Source organism: Trichomycterus rosablanca, chromosome 14 (genome assembly GCF_030014385.1).
Source record: "Trichomycterus rosablanca isolate fTriRos1 chromosome 14, fTriRos1.hap1, whole genome shotgun sequence".
NCBI lineage: Eukaryota > Metazoa > Chordata > Actinopteri > Siluriformes > Trichomycteridae > Trichomycterus > Trichomycterus rosablanca.
The window spans coordinates 17,060,741-17,077,200 of NC_086001.1; the positions used below are offsets into that span (position 1 = coordinate 17,060,741).

The 16,460-nt window shown below is 38.6% G+C and overlaps 1 pseudogene; it reads right to left on the reverse strand.

Annotated features, from left to right (window-relative positions):
• Positions 1–490: 490 nt before the first annotated feature.
• LOC134326145 (zinc finger protein 239-like) lies at positions 491–14,954 on the reverse strand (annotated as a pseudogene).
• Positions 14,955–16,460: the final 1,506 nt, after the last annotated feature.

The following is a 16,460-nucleotide window of genomic DNA, read 5'->3' on the forward strand; positions in this document are numbered from 1 at the left end:
GTAATTGCTGCACTTTGACATTATACAATACAATACAATGTATAGATCTCACAACTCCATTTATTAAGCAACGGTATAATTTCAAACACAGGCACAAAAACAACTGGTAAGGATTCCTTCTAAATGGTAAACTGATAACACATTTACCAACTTGGCATTCTATATTGTAATGTTAAATGTAATATAACAATAGTAATATAGAAAATAATAGTAATAGATTGTATTTGTTATATAATAAAATAATTATATTACACTTAATAATTCATTTTACGATGGTAATTATACAATAATATATTTTTATTATACAGCAATATATACAATTATATAACTGAATAATGTATTGTGGTATAAATCTATATATAAACTCTATACATATATAATGAAAAAATCTAATTTATAATCATTCACTATGCATTTAATTATGGCAGTATTGGGTGCTTGGATGTGTCCTATGTCTGAGTGTGTGTGGGGGTGTGAATTGTGACATGAATTACACCTCTTGTTTTCCTAGCTTGTCCACATCATTTAATTTGCTGGTGAAGCACACTTTCTGGACCTCCTTCATGGGAAAAATCTGTTCGGCCACCTTTAAAAATGCAAAAATAAATAAATAAATAAAATAAATAATCAAACATTTGCCGCCATCACCTCTAAGCTACAGGGGCCCTAAAATATTTGATCAGCAATGCATTACATCTGATGTATCATAAGGCATATACTTGGTGAGCATATCAATATATAAATGCAGACATATGTTTATACATGTTCAAAAGATTGATTGATCTTAAGCAGAAATTAAAGTGACAGACAAAGTACCGTGTATTTCATTTTTTCAATATAATCTGTTGTTTGAGTACTCAATATATGACGAGATATAAGAACTTTGTGATCTTACAATTAATGCTTATGGTGCAAAAAATATTTATTGCTGAAAAACATGACCTTCATCTGCACTAATGCACTGATGCAGACAGATCTTCTATCTTTTTAATTTCATTATTTTAGTAGCCCAGACTACCTTAAGATGGATCGGCATGGCCCATCTGATTCACTAGTTACTAGAAAAAGAATCAAACAATTAATCAGCAGCTATGCAATCAGTACACAGTTTAGCATTTACCCTGTAGTAACACACCCAACAGAAGTTGAAAACAGTCAGGGCTTTAAGCATATATATACAAAAGTGAGTACACCCCTCACATTTCTGCAAATATTTCATTATATCTTTTCATGGGACAACACTATAGACATGAAACTTGGATATAACTTAGAGTAGTCAGTGTACAACTTGTATAGCAGTGTAGATTTACTGTCTTCTGAAAATAACTCAACACACAGCCATTAATGTCTAAATAGCTGGCAACATAAGTGAGTACACCCCACAGTGAACATGTCCAAATTGTGCCCAAATGTGTCGTTGTCCCTCCCTTGTCCCTAAATTTGGTGTTTTGGGTACAATTCTCTCATACTGGCCACTGGATATTCAACATGGCACCTCATGGCAAAGAACTCTCTGAGAATGTGAGAAATAGAATTGTTGCTCTCCACAAAGATTGCCTGGGCTATAAGAAGATTGCTAACACCCTGAAACTGAGCTACAGCATGGTGGCCAAGGTCATACAGCGGTTTTCCAGGACAGGTTCCACTCGGAACAGGCTTCGCCAGGGTCAACCAAAGAAGTTGAGTCCACGTGTTCGGCGTCATATCCAGAGGTTGACTTTAAAAAATAGACACATGAGTGCTGCCAGCATTGCTGCAGAGGTTGAAGACGTGGGAGGTCAGCCTGTCAGTGCTCAGACCATACGCCGCACACTGCATCAACTCGGTCTGCATGGTCGTCATCCCAGAAGGAAGCTGACGCACAAGAAAGCCAGCAAACAGTTTGCTGAAAACAAGCAGTCCAAGAACATGGATTACTGGAATGCCCTGTGGTCTGACGAGACCAAGATAAACTTGTTTGGCTCAGATGGTGTCCAGCATGTGTGGCGGCGCCCTGGTGAGAAGTACCAAGACAACTGTATCTTGCCTACAGTCAAGCATGGTGGTGGTAGCATCATGGTCTTGGGCTGCATGAGTGTTGCTGGCACTGGGGAGCTGCGGTTCATTGAGGGAAACATGAATTCCAACATGTACTGTGACATTCTGAAACAGAGCATGATCCCCTCCCTTCGAAAACTGTTTTCCAACAGGATAACGACCCCAAACACAACCTCCAAGATGACAACTGCCTTGCTGAGGAAGCTGAAGGTAAAGGTGATGGACTAAACCCAATTGAGCACCTGTGGCGCATTCTCAAGTGGAAGGTGGAGGAGTTCAAGGTGTCTAACATCCACCAGCTCCGTGATGTCATCATGGAGGAGTGGAAGAGGATTCCAGTAGCAACCTGTGCAGCTCTGGTGAATTCCATGCCCAGGAGGGTTAAGGCAGTGCTGGATAATAATGGTGGTCACACAAAATATTGACACTTTGGGCACAATTTGGACATGTTCACTGTGGGGTGTACTCACTTATGTTGCCAGCCATTTAGACATTAATGGCTGTGTGTTGAGTTATTTTCAGAAGACAGTAAATCTACACTGCTATACAAGTTGTACACTGACTACTCTAAGTTATATCCAAGTTTTATTTCTATAGTGTTGTCCCATGAAAAGATATAATAAAATATTTGCAGAAATGTGAGGGGTGTACTCACTTTTGTGATACACTGTACATGGGCAGGCGGGCACAAAGGTGGATGAATGGATGGATGAAAAGACATTGTCAGCACCAAAACTGTAAAGAAGTGAGTTGTTTTACATATTTTAACACAAATTTATTTTAAACACAATCTATTTTTAAAAAATCATCTAGCACTTACTTTAAGTTTCAGAGATCCAGGCCTCCTTGTAATTTTCTCTTTTACAGCATAGTCCTAGAATGAAATGATTTAGAATATGTAGTTATCTGAGTTATCTACAAAAACAGTAACATTCTGTGGATGTGGTTGTAAAGCAATGTACTGAAACTTGCTGCTACTATCATGAACAAAAATATGGAAAACCCATCCTTATGTGCTGATGTAAATGTAGGCAGATACTGTTATCTACAATACCCGGGTCGTCTCTGTCGGACACTGAGACTCTCTCAACCTCAGCAGCCCTTCTTGACATGTGGCCATTTTCCTGGAATAAAAATACTGTTTTTAATTTCATATTTAAAATCTGTAGTTAACAGAATGCTACAATAGCTTAAACACAGTGGCACAAATGCAGGGTTTTCCCTGGGTTGTTGGTGGGCTTACATGGTGTGGTCACTGGGCTTGGGCTTAGGTGGTGCCCAAGTCTTATAAGAGTAGGAAAAACCTGAAATGTGTGTTAATGGACATTTTCTGAATAAATGATATAAACTTTGATCAACTGCCTCAGCTTCACAGCAATAATTTAAAGCACACATATCACCCATCATTCAAAAGAAAAAGCTGGACCTCCACTATTTTAAGAGCAACATGGTTAACGTCCACATTTAATTAATGTAGAGATATGTGTATAAATAATATATATATATATATATATATATATATATATATATATATATATATATATATATATATACAGTGTATCACAAAAGTGTATACACCCCTCACATTTCTGCAGATATTTAAGTATATCTTTTCATGGGACAACACTGACAAAATGACACTTTGACACAATGAAAAGTAGTCTGTGTGCAGCTTATATAACAGTGTAAATTTATTCTTCCCTCAAAATAACTCAATATACAGCCATTAATGTCTAAACCACCGGCAACAAAAGTGAGTACACCCCTAAATGTCCAAATTAAGCACTGCTTGTCATTTTCCCTCCAAAATGTCATGTGACTCGTTAGTGTTACTAGGTCTCAGGTGTGCATAGGGAGCAGGTGTGTTCAATTTAGTAGTACAGCTCTCACACTCTCTCATACTGGTCACTGAAAGTTCCAACATGGCACCTCATGGCAAAGAACTCTCTGAGGATCTTAAAAGACGAATTGTTGCGCTACATGAAGATGGCCAAGGCTACAAGAAGATTGCCAACACCCTGAAACTGAGCTGCAGCACAGTGGCCAAGATCATCCAGCGTTTTAAAAGAGCAGGGTCCACTCAGAACAGACCTCGTGTTGGTCGTCCAAAGAAGCTGAGTGCACGTGCTCAGCGTCACATCCAACTGCTGTCTTTGAAAGATAGGCGCAGGAGTGCTGTCAGCATTGCTGCAGAGATTGAAAAGGTGGGGGGTCAGCCTGTCAGTGCTCAGACCATACGCCGCACACTACATCAAATTGGTCTGCATGGCTGTCACCCCAGAAGGAAGCCTCTTCTGAAGTCTCTACACAAGAAAGCCCGCAAACAGTTTGTGAAGACATGTCAACAAAGGACATGGATTACTGGAACCATGTCCTATTGTCTGATGAGACCAAGATTAATTTGTTTGGTTCAGATGGTCTCAAGCATGTGTGGCGGCAATCAGGTGAGGAGTACAAAGATAAGTGTGTCATGCCTACAGTCAAGCATGGCGGTGGGAATGCCATGGTCTGGGGCTGCATGAGTGCAGCAGGTGTTGGGGAGTTACATTTCATTGAGGGACACATGAACTCCAATATGTACTGTGAAATACTGAAGCAGAGCATGATTCCCTCCCTCCGGAAACTGGGTCGCAGGGCAGTGTTCCAGCATGATAATGACCCCAAACACACCTCTAAGACGACCACTGCTTTATTGAAGAGGCTGAGGGTAAAGGTTATGGACTGGCCAAGCATGTCTCCAGACCTAAACCCAATAGAACATCTTTGGGGCATTCTCAAGCGGAAGGTGGAGGAGCGCAAAGTCTCGAATATCCGCCAGCTCCGTGATGTCATCATGGAGGAGTGGAAAAGCATTCCAGTGGCAACCTGTGAAGCTCTGGTAAACTCCATGCCCAGGAGAGTTAAGGCAGTTCTGGGAAATAATGGTGGCCACACAAAATATTGACACTTCAGGAACTTTCACTAAGGGGTGTACTCACTTTTGTTGCCGGTGGTTTAGACATTAATGGCTGTATATTGAGTTATTTTGAGGGAAGAATAAATTTACACTGTTATATAAGCTGCACACAGACTACTTTTCATTGTGTCAAAGTGTCATTTTGTCAGTGTTGTCCCATGAAAAGATATACTTAAATATCTGCAGAAATGTGAGGGGTGAACTCACTTTTGTGATACACTGTATATATACTGTATATCATGTGTGTAGAAGAGAGGTTTGCGTAGAATAGGCATAATAAAAGGTTATAAAGTCATCTGTCTGATGTAATATTGATGTAATGTTTGTCCTGCCTGCATGAGGTTATTTGTATTTTTGTAATATATGTAAATCTGTGCTGTATTCTTTTTTTATTGGAATATTGTTAATCATCTAGTTTTTTAGATGTAAATAATGTCTTTTTGACATGTTTTTCATGTCATGTATTTAACTTAGCCCCACAAACATACTCGTACACCATTCACGTACCTCCTTTAAATAATACATAAATATTATATACATTATTATTGTCTTTATATTTGTATCTTTTCATTTACCTATATGATCATAGTTAAACTGTAAATTACTGTAAACATCAAACATTAGAAGAGGTGACTATGAACTATTCTAAATTGAACTGTAAACTGTAGGTTGACTGAATTTTACAATTTAACAATATCATGTTTACAGTTCAACTGTGAACTTCACAGTCAATATTATTAAACACCGGAAGAGGTGGCCATGAACTTCATGGTAACATTAGAGTTCACAGTTGTACTGTCAAACTGTAAAAGTGACAGTAGAACTATGAACTATTATGGTTCAACTGTAAACTTAACAGTTAAACTGTAAACTTCACAGTTACTATTATTAAACACTGAGAAGGTTACCATGAACTTCATGGTAACATGAGAGTTCACAGTTGTACTAATGGTGAAACTGTAAAAGTGACAGTAGAACTATGAAATTTTATGGTTTAACTGTAAACTTAACAGTTTTACTGTAAAACTTCACAGTACATTTTTTCCTGAGATTCCCAGGTGGTCTCCCATCCAAGTACTAACCAGTCCCGACTCTGCTTAGCTTCCGAGATCAGGTGTTCTCAGGGTAGTGTGGCCGTAAGCGAGAGACACTATAAACAAGCTGCTTCTTATAGACGTCCGTCGTTCAGCCTTTCACTCCGCTGTGTGTCGTCTTTTACTTTCTCTGTTCTACACACAGCTTTTCAAATAAAAGATCCTGAAACAGAGACAAAACACACAGAGAACCACACACACCGCTCAGCTGCTGCTGCTGATCCTCTTTCACCTGCATTTAGTACAAAAACACCACAACAAATCATCTGGATTCAACCTTTTCTTCACTAGGATTTATATGAACTGGGTTTTATACACTAGAAGATGGGATAATTAAACGTAAATATGAGTATTTCTTTTAATAAAGGAGTTTAGCTATCAATAATCTGGTCTATAGATAAACACAAAGAACAAAGACTCATGATGATAGAACAATGCAACACTGTTCAGTCCACAGCCCTCCATTCACACCTTCTCATGTACATTCTGGTTGAGGACGGTTCATTATTTGCTAAGTGGAAATCATCTAAAGACTAGAATTTTGGAGTGTAGACCTAGAAGTGTTAAAGTAAGAGGCTATTCATTTATGAAAACTTAGCATTCATAATATGAAGAATTTATGCAAACACCATAAAGACCAGGGTAAAATTCTTCCACTTGAAAGTAAAAGTTGTTCTGTGTTTATTAAAGTAGATTAAACCTGAATAAAGAACAAAAACAGATTCAGATCTAAGGTTGGTACATTACACCACATTACATTTGATGATTAATGATCATATTCACACCATCATGTACATTTGATAACTGAAGTAGAACAGTTGTAGAAAAAGAAAACCATACAGCTTTACATCCTGTGTGAATGTGCTGGTGTTGTTAGAGAGAATAATGCACAAAAGTACTTTCTACACTTTTAACAGTGATGTAGTTTTTCTATGTGAGTTTGTTGATGTCGTTTAAGATTACTTTCATCAGCAAAATACTTTTTACACTCTGAGCAGTGATACGGTTTCTCTCCTGTGTGAATACGCTGATGTTTTTGGAGGTTAACCTGTTGAGCAAAACTCTTTCCACACTCTGAGCAGTAATACGGTTTCTCTCCTGTGTGAATACGCTGGTGTTTTTGGAGCGTACTCTGATGAGAAAAACAGTTTCCACACTCTGAGCAGTGATATGGCTTCTCTCCTGTATGAATGCGCTGGTGTTGTTTGAGATGACTGTGCATAGTAAAATTCTTTCCACACTCTGAACACTGATATGGTTTCTGTCCTGTGTGAATACGCTGGTGTTGTTTGAGATTACTCTGTTATCATTACTATTAGCATTAGTTATTAGCATTATTACTACATTAATATCACAATAAGTAATAAAAACATTAAGTTCACTTCACGTCTAAGTGAGAATCTGAATTCAAAGAACATCAGGATAAAATACTTATAAATACTGCAGATATTAATAAGTAAATAACTATAAATAACTTGATATAAATAAAGATATAAGAGATCTGACTTTCTCAACATCAGTCCTGCACCAAGCAAATCTAATCCAGTTCATGACAGGACTAATAATTAGCTCACAAGTGTAAATCTTTGGTGTGCTGGGAGTAAAAAAGGCTTCATAAAACACCACAATTATGAGCATAAAGCTATTTTAAACAGTCTGAATATATTAACCTAATAATATTAAATAACAATAAAATAAAAAGAACAACAAATGCAACATAAATGTAAAAGAAACAAACAAGAAAACCCTTTACCTTCCTGTTAGAATCCTGGCAGCCACTTTAACAAAGCTGGTGTCTCCAGCAGGTCGTTTCTAATGAAGAACGTGCAGAAGATCCTTCTTACCAAGTGACTCAGCTACAGGTCTAGAGTTTAGTCCTTAAATAGAGCTGAGGACAAAGACCCAAGACGAGTTAAAATCTCTGCATTGGTCAATCATCAGACAACCATTCACATCTTCTTGTGTGAAGTACTAGCTCATTATCTATGGAACGTGTGCCACAAAGCATGATGGGTGAAGTCTAACTACACCTATTTATCTCAGCAGAGAAGTTATTTACATTTAATACTAAACACAAACAAGGAATTGAAAGGCTATTCTGTAAAGTGAAATGACATGAACTTAGATAAAGCTTTTATGATAAGAATCTAAGTCATGTAAAATGCTGTATGTATATTTGTGTGAATTAGTTTCTACTGTATATGAGGAACAATAAGAAAACTATAAGAGGAAACACCCACCTATAGATTTATCTGTGTTTATGGTGTAGAAATATTTACTGTGCACTTGTGTGTCTGTGAACTGTTTGATTTACTACTGCGGTCAAGCCTCCACTTCAAAATGCTCAGTCAAATCAGCCCCCACATTGTTTGTGAAGATGTGCGTATACTAAACATGAATCTACTTGTTTCCACAGAACAATTCCATAGTGATAGTACATCACATGTAGTTTACACTCAGTTAATATCAAGACATTCAGATGTATCATTTCTAAATACATTCTAGACATGTGACAATATAAAAGGCCTTTATTATAAAGTTTAAGGGTACCAAAAAACAGGGTTTAGATGTGCATAAAACTTTTAGCATAACCCTAGTAATTTTATTTAATAGTAACACACTTTAAACTACAACCCCTGGCAAAAATTATGGAATCACCACTCTTGGAGGATGTTATTTTAATTGTTTAATTTTGTAGAAAAAAAATAACCTTAATCCAACCTTCTGGCATTAAGAAACAAATATAATTGTTGTGGTAGAGGAAAAAATATAGAATCACTCTGTAATTTGCCGTTTAAAAACAAAACATCTGCAGCAGATTAAATTTGCTAATTATTCTTCAGTTTAACCTCGGAGAGCTGTTGCACAAAGCAGATTGACATGAATCATGGCTCCAACACAAGATATGTCAGTTGAAACAAAGGAGAGGATTATAAAACTCCTTTAAGATGATAAATCATCATGGAATTTCGTGAAAGATGTTGGTTGTTCCCAGTCAGCTGTGTCTAAAATCTGGACCAAGTACAAACTAAATGGGAAGATTGTAAAAGGGAAGCATACTGGTAGACCAAGGAAGGCATCAAAGCGTCAAGATGAGAATGAGAAACAAGTGGGTGGAAAGTGGAGTCAATGTCTGTGACCGAACTGTAAGAAATCACCTAAAAGAAATGGGATTTACATACAGAAAAGCCAAACAAAAGCCATCATTAACACGTAAACAGAGAAGAACAAGGTTAAAGTGGGCTAAAGAAAAGCAATCATGGACTGTGGGTGACTGGATGGAAGTGATCTTCAGTGATGAATCGTGAATCTGCATTGGGCGAGGTGATGATGCTGGAACTTTTGTTTGGTGTCTGTCCAATGAAATGTATGAAGATAACTGCATGTAAATTTCCACAGTCGTTGATGATATGGACCTGCATGTCAGGTAAATGCACAGGGGAGATGACAGTCTTCAATAAATGCCAAAGTCCACATTGAAATTTTGGACAGTTTTCTTATTCCATCAGTTCTTATTCCATGTTTGGTGATAATGATATGCATCTTGCCATAGGATAAAGGACGTGAAAACTTTCCTTCAAGAAAACATATAATGTCAATGGCATGGCCTGCAAATAGTCCGGATCTCAATCCAGTTGAACATCTCTGGTGGAAATTGAAGAAAATGGTCAATGACAAGGCTCAAACCTGCAAAGATGATCTTGCAACAGCAATAAGAGACAGTTGGAGGCAGATTGATGAAGAATACTGTTTGTCATTACTTCCATGCCTCAGAGAGTTCAAACCGTTATAAAAGCCAGAGGTGGTGCAACAAAGTACTAATGGAGTCGTTACAGAGACGCACTTATAATTTAATGGGACTCCTGCACCTTTAAGCAGCAACTGCTGACGTCATAGTCATGGCAACTAACTTTGACCTTCGCTAGAAGCCATGTCACTTTTACGGCAAAAAGAACGCGGGGTAGCGTAGTCAGTAATGTAAATAATAATAATAAATACAAATAATTATCTTGCAATATAATACAGAAGCATCGTAGTGACAGTAGTGACGTTTATATTCTCAGTTGTTTGTAAATGTTTAGCGATTATATCACAGCGTTTAAGTTACAAATTTACCGTAATTCCGTAATTAAATACGGTTGTTATCGTTACTATAGCAATTAGTATTTTTACACACAATGCTAACTCGTTAGCGCTATTTTACAATTGGTTAAATCTCATATTGTACCAGATGTAACACTGTAACTACAGCTATGTGCTTTTACTGTATTAAGTTCTTTATTGTTTTTATTGTTTGTATTATGTAGTTTTACTACATTCTGATGCACACAGTATCATACAGCTAGAAAGCAAATAAAGCCGACATAACTGTTCTGGAGGAAGTTGTCTGTCTGTCTGTCTAGCTGAAGGGGGGGGGGGGGGGGGGGGGGGGGGGTTCTTAGAGAGGGGAGAACAATCGTCTCAAAATACACTGTAAAATCCTACATGAACTGCATTTCCCAAAATGCATGCTGATTTTCTGAACCGCAACATGACCCCATCCCACCAGTAGATGATGTTAAAAAATTTTTTAACATAATCCCAACATGAAAAAATTTAATGAAAGTGAATACAAGTTTGTGCTTTAGAAAGAGAAACCGGTGCGTCTCTTGTGTTATGAGGCCGTGTCTGTGGTAAAAGAGGACAATGTAGATATACAGGGGTTGGACAAAATAACTGAAACACCTGGTTTTAGACCACAATAATTTATTAGTATGGTGTAGGGCCTCCTTTTGCGGCCAATACAGCGTCAATTCGTCTTGGAAATCACATATACAAGTCCTGCACAGTGGTTAGAGGGATTTTAAGCCATTCTTCTTGCAGGATAGTGGCCAGGTCACTACGTGATGCTGGTGGAGGAAAACGTTTCCTGACTCGCTTCTCCAAAACACCCCAAAGTGGCTCAATAATATTTAGATCTGGTGACTGTGCAGGCCATGGGAGATGTTCAACTTCACTTTCATGTTCATCAAACCAATCTTTCACCAGTCTTGCTGTGTGTATTGGTGCATTGTCATCCTGATACACGGCACCGCCATTGGATGCACATGGTCCTCCAGAATGGTTCGGTAGTCCTTGGCAGTGACGCGCCCATCTAGCACAAGTATTGGGCCAAGGGAATGCCATGATATGGCAGCCCAAACCATCACTGATCCACCCCCATGCTTCACTCTGGGCATGCAACAGTCTGGGTGGTACGCTTCTTTGGGGCTTCTCCACACCGTAACTCTCCCGGATGTGGGGAAAACAGTAAAGGTGGACTCATCAGAGAACAATACATGTTTCACATTGTCCACAGCCCAAGATTTGCGCTCCTTGCACCATTGAAACCGACGTTTGGCATTGGCACGAGTGACCAAAGGTTTGGCTATAGCAGCCCGGCCGTGTATATTGACCCTGTGGAGCTCCCGACGGACAGTTCTGGTGGAAACAGGAGAGTTGAGGTGCACAATTCTGCCGTGATTTGGGCAGCCGTGGTTTTATGTTTTTTGGATACAATCCGGGTTAGCACCCGAACATCCCTTTCAGACAGCTTCCTCTTGCGTCCACAGTTAATCCTGTTGGATGTGGTTTGTCCTTCTTGGTGGTATGCTGACATTACCCTGGATACCGTGGCTCTTGATACATCACAAAGACTTGCTGTCTTGGTCACAGATGCGCCAGCAAGACGTGCACCAACAATTTGTCCTCTTTTGAACTCTGGTATGTCACCCATAATGTTGTGTGCATTGCAATATTTTGAGCAAAACTGTGCTCTTACCCTGCTAATTGAACCTTCACACTCTGCTCTTACTGGTGCAATGTGCAATTAATGAAGATTGGCCACCAGACTGGTCCAATTTAGCCATGAAACCTCCCACACTAAAATGACAGGTGTTTCAGTTATTTTGTCCAACCCCTGTACATTATAAATATATTGTATAAATTTGACAAATGAGTTTGACACCCCTGCACTAGAAGGTGGTGGGATAATTAAATGTAAATATGAGTATTTCTTTTAACAAAGGAATTTAGCTACCACTAATTTGGTCTATAGATAGACACAAAGAACAAAGACTCATGATGATAGAACAATGCAACACTGTTCAGTCCACAGCCCTCCATTCACATTCATTATTTGCTAAGTGGAAATCATCTAAAGACTAGAATTTTGGAGTGTAGACCTAAAAGTGTTAAAGTAAGAGGGTATTCATTTATGAAAACTTTGCAAACACCATAAACACCAGGGTAAAATTCTTCCACTTGAAAGTAAAAGTTCTGTGTTTATTAAAGTAGATTAAACTTGAATAATGAATAAAAACAAATTCAGATCTGAGGTTGGTACAGTACACCACATTACATTTGATGATTAATGATAATATTCATACCATCATGTACATTTGATAATTGAAGTAGAACAGTTCTAGTGGATATTAGTAAAAAATGAATTATGACTTCAGTCACGAAAACGTAACTTCTGTGTGACCGTACTGGTGTCTATTAAAAATGCTGCTTCCAGTAAAACTTCATCCGCACTATAAGCAGCAATATGGGTCATCCTTTTATGTGAATGCGCTGGTGTGGTGTACTTAAAGGATATTTGTTTCACTAAAGTTCTTTTCAGACCTCTCTCCTGTGTGAATGCGCTGGTGTTGCTGGAGAACACAATGTGCAATAAAATACTTCCCACACTCTTAATAGTGATGTAGTTTCTATACAGTGGGGCCAAAAAGTATTTAGTCAGCCACTGATTGTGCAAGTTCTCCTACTTAGAAAGATGAGAGAGGTCTGTAATTTTCATCATAGGTACACTTCAACTATGAGAGACGAAATGAGAAAAAAAAATCCAGGAAATCACATTGTAGGATTTTTAAAGAATTTATTTGTAAATTATGGTGGAAAATAAGTATTTGGTCAATAACAAAAGTTCAACTCAATACTTTGTAACATAACCTTTGTTGGCAATGACAGAGGTCAAACGTTTCCTGTAAGTCTTCACCAGGTTTGCACACACTGTAGCTGGTATTTTGGCCCATTCCTCCATGCAGATCTCCTCTAGAGCAGTGATGTTTTGGGGCTGTCGCTGGGCAACACGGACTCCACTGGCTAGGCCACTCCAGGACCTTGAAATGCTTTTTACGGAGCCACTTCTTCATTGCCCGAGCGGTGTGTTTGGGATCATTGTCATGCTGGAAGACCCAGCCACGTTCCATCTTCAATGCTCTCACTGATGGAAGGAGGTTTTGGCTTAAAATCTCACGATACATGGCCCCGTTCATTCTTCCCTTAACACGGATCAGTCGCCCTGTCCCCTTTGCAGAAAAACAGCCCCAAAGCATGATGTTTCCACCCCCATGCTTCACAGTAGGTATGGTGTTCTTGGGTTTTTCTTCTTCTGCCAAACACAACGAGTTGAGTTTTTACCAAAAAGTTCCATTTTGGTTTCATCTGACCACATGATATTCTCCCAATCCTCCTCTGGATCATCCATATGCTCTCTGGCAAACTTCAGACGGGCCTGGAAATGTACTGGCTTAAGCAGGGGGACACGCCTGGCACTGCAGGATTTGAGTCCCTCTCGGCGTAGTGTGTTACTGATGGTAGCCTTGTTACTTTGGTCCCAGCTCTCTGCAGGTCATTCATCAGGTCCCTCCGTGTAGTTCTGGGATTTTTGCTCATCGTTCTCATGATTATTTTGACCCCACGGGATCAAGGGAGATTATCAATGGTCTTGTATGTCTTCCATTTTCTTACAATTGCTCCCACAGTTGATTTATTCACACCAACCTGCTTGCCTATTGTAGATTCACTCTTCCCAGCCTGGTGCAGGTCTACAGTTTTCTTCCTGGTGTCCTTCGACAGCTCTTTGGTCTTGGCCATGGTTAACTGTTTGAGGCTGTGGACAGGTGTCTTTTATACAGATAACGATGTCAAACACGGCCATTAATACAGGTAACGAGTGGAGGACAGAAGAGCTTCTTAAAGAAGAAGTTTCAGGTCTGTGAGAGCCAGAAATTTTGCTTGTTTGTTATTGACCTAATACTTATTTACAAATAAATTCTTTAAAAATCCTACAATGTGATTTCCTAAATTTTTTTTCTCATTTCGTCTCTCATAGTTGAAGTGTACCTATGATGAAAATTACAGACCTCTCTCATCTTTCTAAGTAGGAGAACTTGCACAATCAGTGGCTGACTAAATACTTTTTGGCCCCACTGTATGTGAATACGCTGATGCTGTTTGAGATTCTTTTTATGAGCAAAAATCTTTCCACACTCTGAGCAGTGATACGGTTTCTCTCCTGTGTGAATACGCTGGTGTTTTTGAAAGGTACCATGTTCAGCAAAACTCTTTCCACACTCTAAGCAGTAATATGGTTTCTCCCCTGTGTGAATACGCTGGTGTTTTTGAAGGGTACCATGTTCAGCAAAACGCTTTCCACACTCTGAGCAGTAATACGGTTTCTCTCCTGTGTGAATACGCTGGTGTTTTTGAAGGTTACCTTGATGAGCAAAACTCTTTCCACACTCTGAGCAGTAATATGGTTTCTCTCCTGTGTGAATACGCTGGTGTACTTTAAGAGCATTACTGTAAGCAAAACTATTGCCACACTCCAAGCAGTGATATGGTTTCTCTCCTGTGTGAACGCGCTAGTGTACTTTAAGGTCACTACTTTGAGTGAAACTCTTTCCACACTCTGAACACTGATATGGCTTTTCTCCTGTGTGAATGCGCTGGTGTTTTTGGAGCGTATTTTGACAAGAAAAACTGCTTCCACACTCTGAGCAGTGATACGGCTTCTCTCCTGTGTGAATACGCTGGTGTTGTTTCAGATGACTCTGCTTCATAAAACTCTTCCCACACTCTGAGCAGTGATGAAAGTTCTTCATGTTTATGCTTTGATAAGACTGTAGAAACTGTTTCCTTGGAAAGCAACAGAAATGAAGAACCAAGTCAATTAATTAGAATTACTTTTACTACATTAATACCACAATAATATTAAACTCTTCACCTAGTAATAAAAACATTAAATTCACTTCACGTCTAAGTGAGAATCTGAATTCAAAGAACATCAAAATAAAATACTTATAAATACTGCAGATTTTATTAATTAAATAACTATAAATAACTTGATATAAATAAAGATATAAGAGATCTGACTTTCTCAACATCAGTCCTGCACCAAGCAAATCTAATCCAGTTCATGACAGGACTAATAATTAGCTCACAAGTGTAAATCTTTGGTGTGCTGGGAGTAAAAAAGGCTTCATAAATCACCACAATTATGAGCATAAAGCTATTTTAAACTGTCTGAATATATTAACCTAATGATATCTAATCGCGCATGCGTTCAGCGAAGCTTTCATAGTAAACTGATTCTATCCGACACCATCATGTATTAATGTTAAGGTAATAGTTCAAACTCACTTGTCAGTTATCATTCTTATAAACAGTTATCATGGCTTAGCATACGTACATCTGGTTCAAGTCAAACAAGCTTATCAAGCGACTGTAAAATAATTTTACACATACATATACAACTATTATATTGGATTAAAAAAAGTTGCTTTGAGTCTCAGTCAGCCGACATGCAGCCATATTCGGGCCAGATGCGGGGTGCCGCAATGTAGCCGAGTCTCAGTCAGCCGACAGTGCCGACATGCAGCCATATTCGGGCCAGATGTGGGGTGCCGAGCCGACAGACAGCCGACACTGCCGAACCGGAGCCGGAATCGGCCCAGATCTATCTTGCTAGATGGGTGTTTAATTGATTTACAAGGCTGTAAATTTTTTTCTCTTCATAATAATTCTAGTGTGCTTATTTTCTATGAAGTTTTAAGTTTATTTTATACAGGTCATTTGGGGTTTGTTTTAGGCATTGCATCCAAAGGCAACAGTACTAGTATGTCCACAATTATAGGGACTAAAAGTTACAGTAAAACCATGAACATTAAGTTCATAGCTGATGTTAAACTTTTAAAACTGTTTACCAAGTTTACATTGGAACTGTTAAACTTCCCAGTAAAATAATCAATTGGGTTTACAGTTTTACTATGAATTTTTTTATAGTAAAACTGTGAAATAATTCATGGTTTTACTGTGAAAGTTCATAGTGGAACTGTCAACTGGATTACTATAAAAGTTCACAGTAGAACCATGAAGTGGCCAAATTACCATCAAAAATTCATAGTACAACTGTAAAATAATTACCAGTTTTACTATGAAATTTCACAGTACATTTTTTCCTGGGATTTGCCTCTTGGTGTTACAATTCGGCATAGAGCAGATCGCTGGATTTAGAGTCCAGAGTACTAACCATTACACCATGGAACCCTGAAGCCCCAAAAATTAAA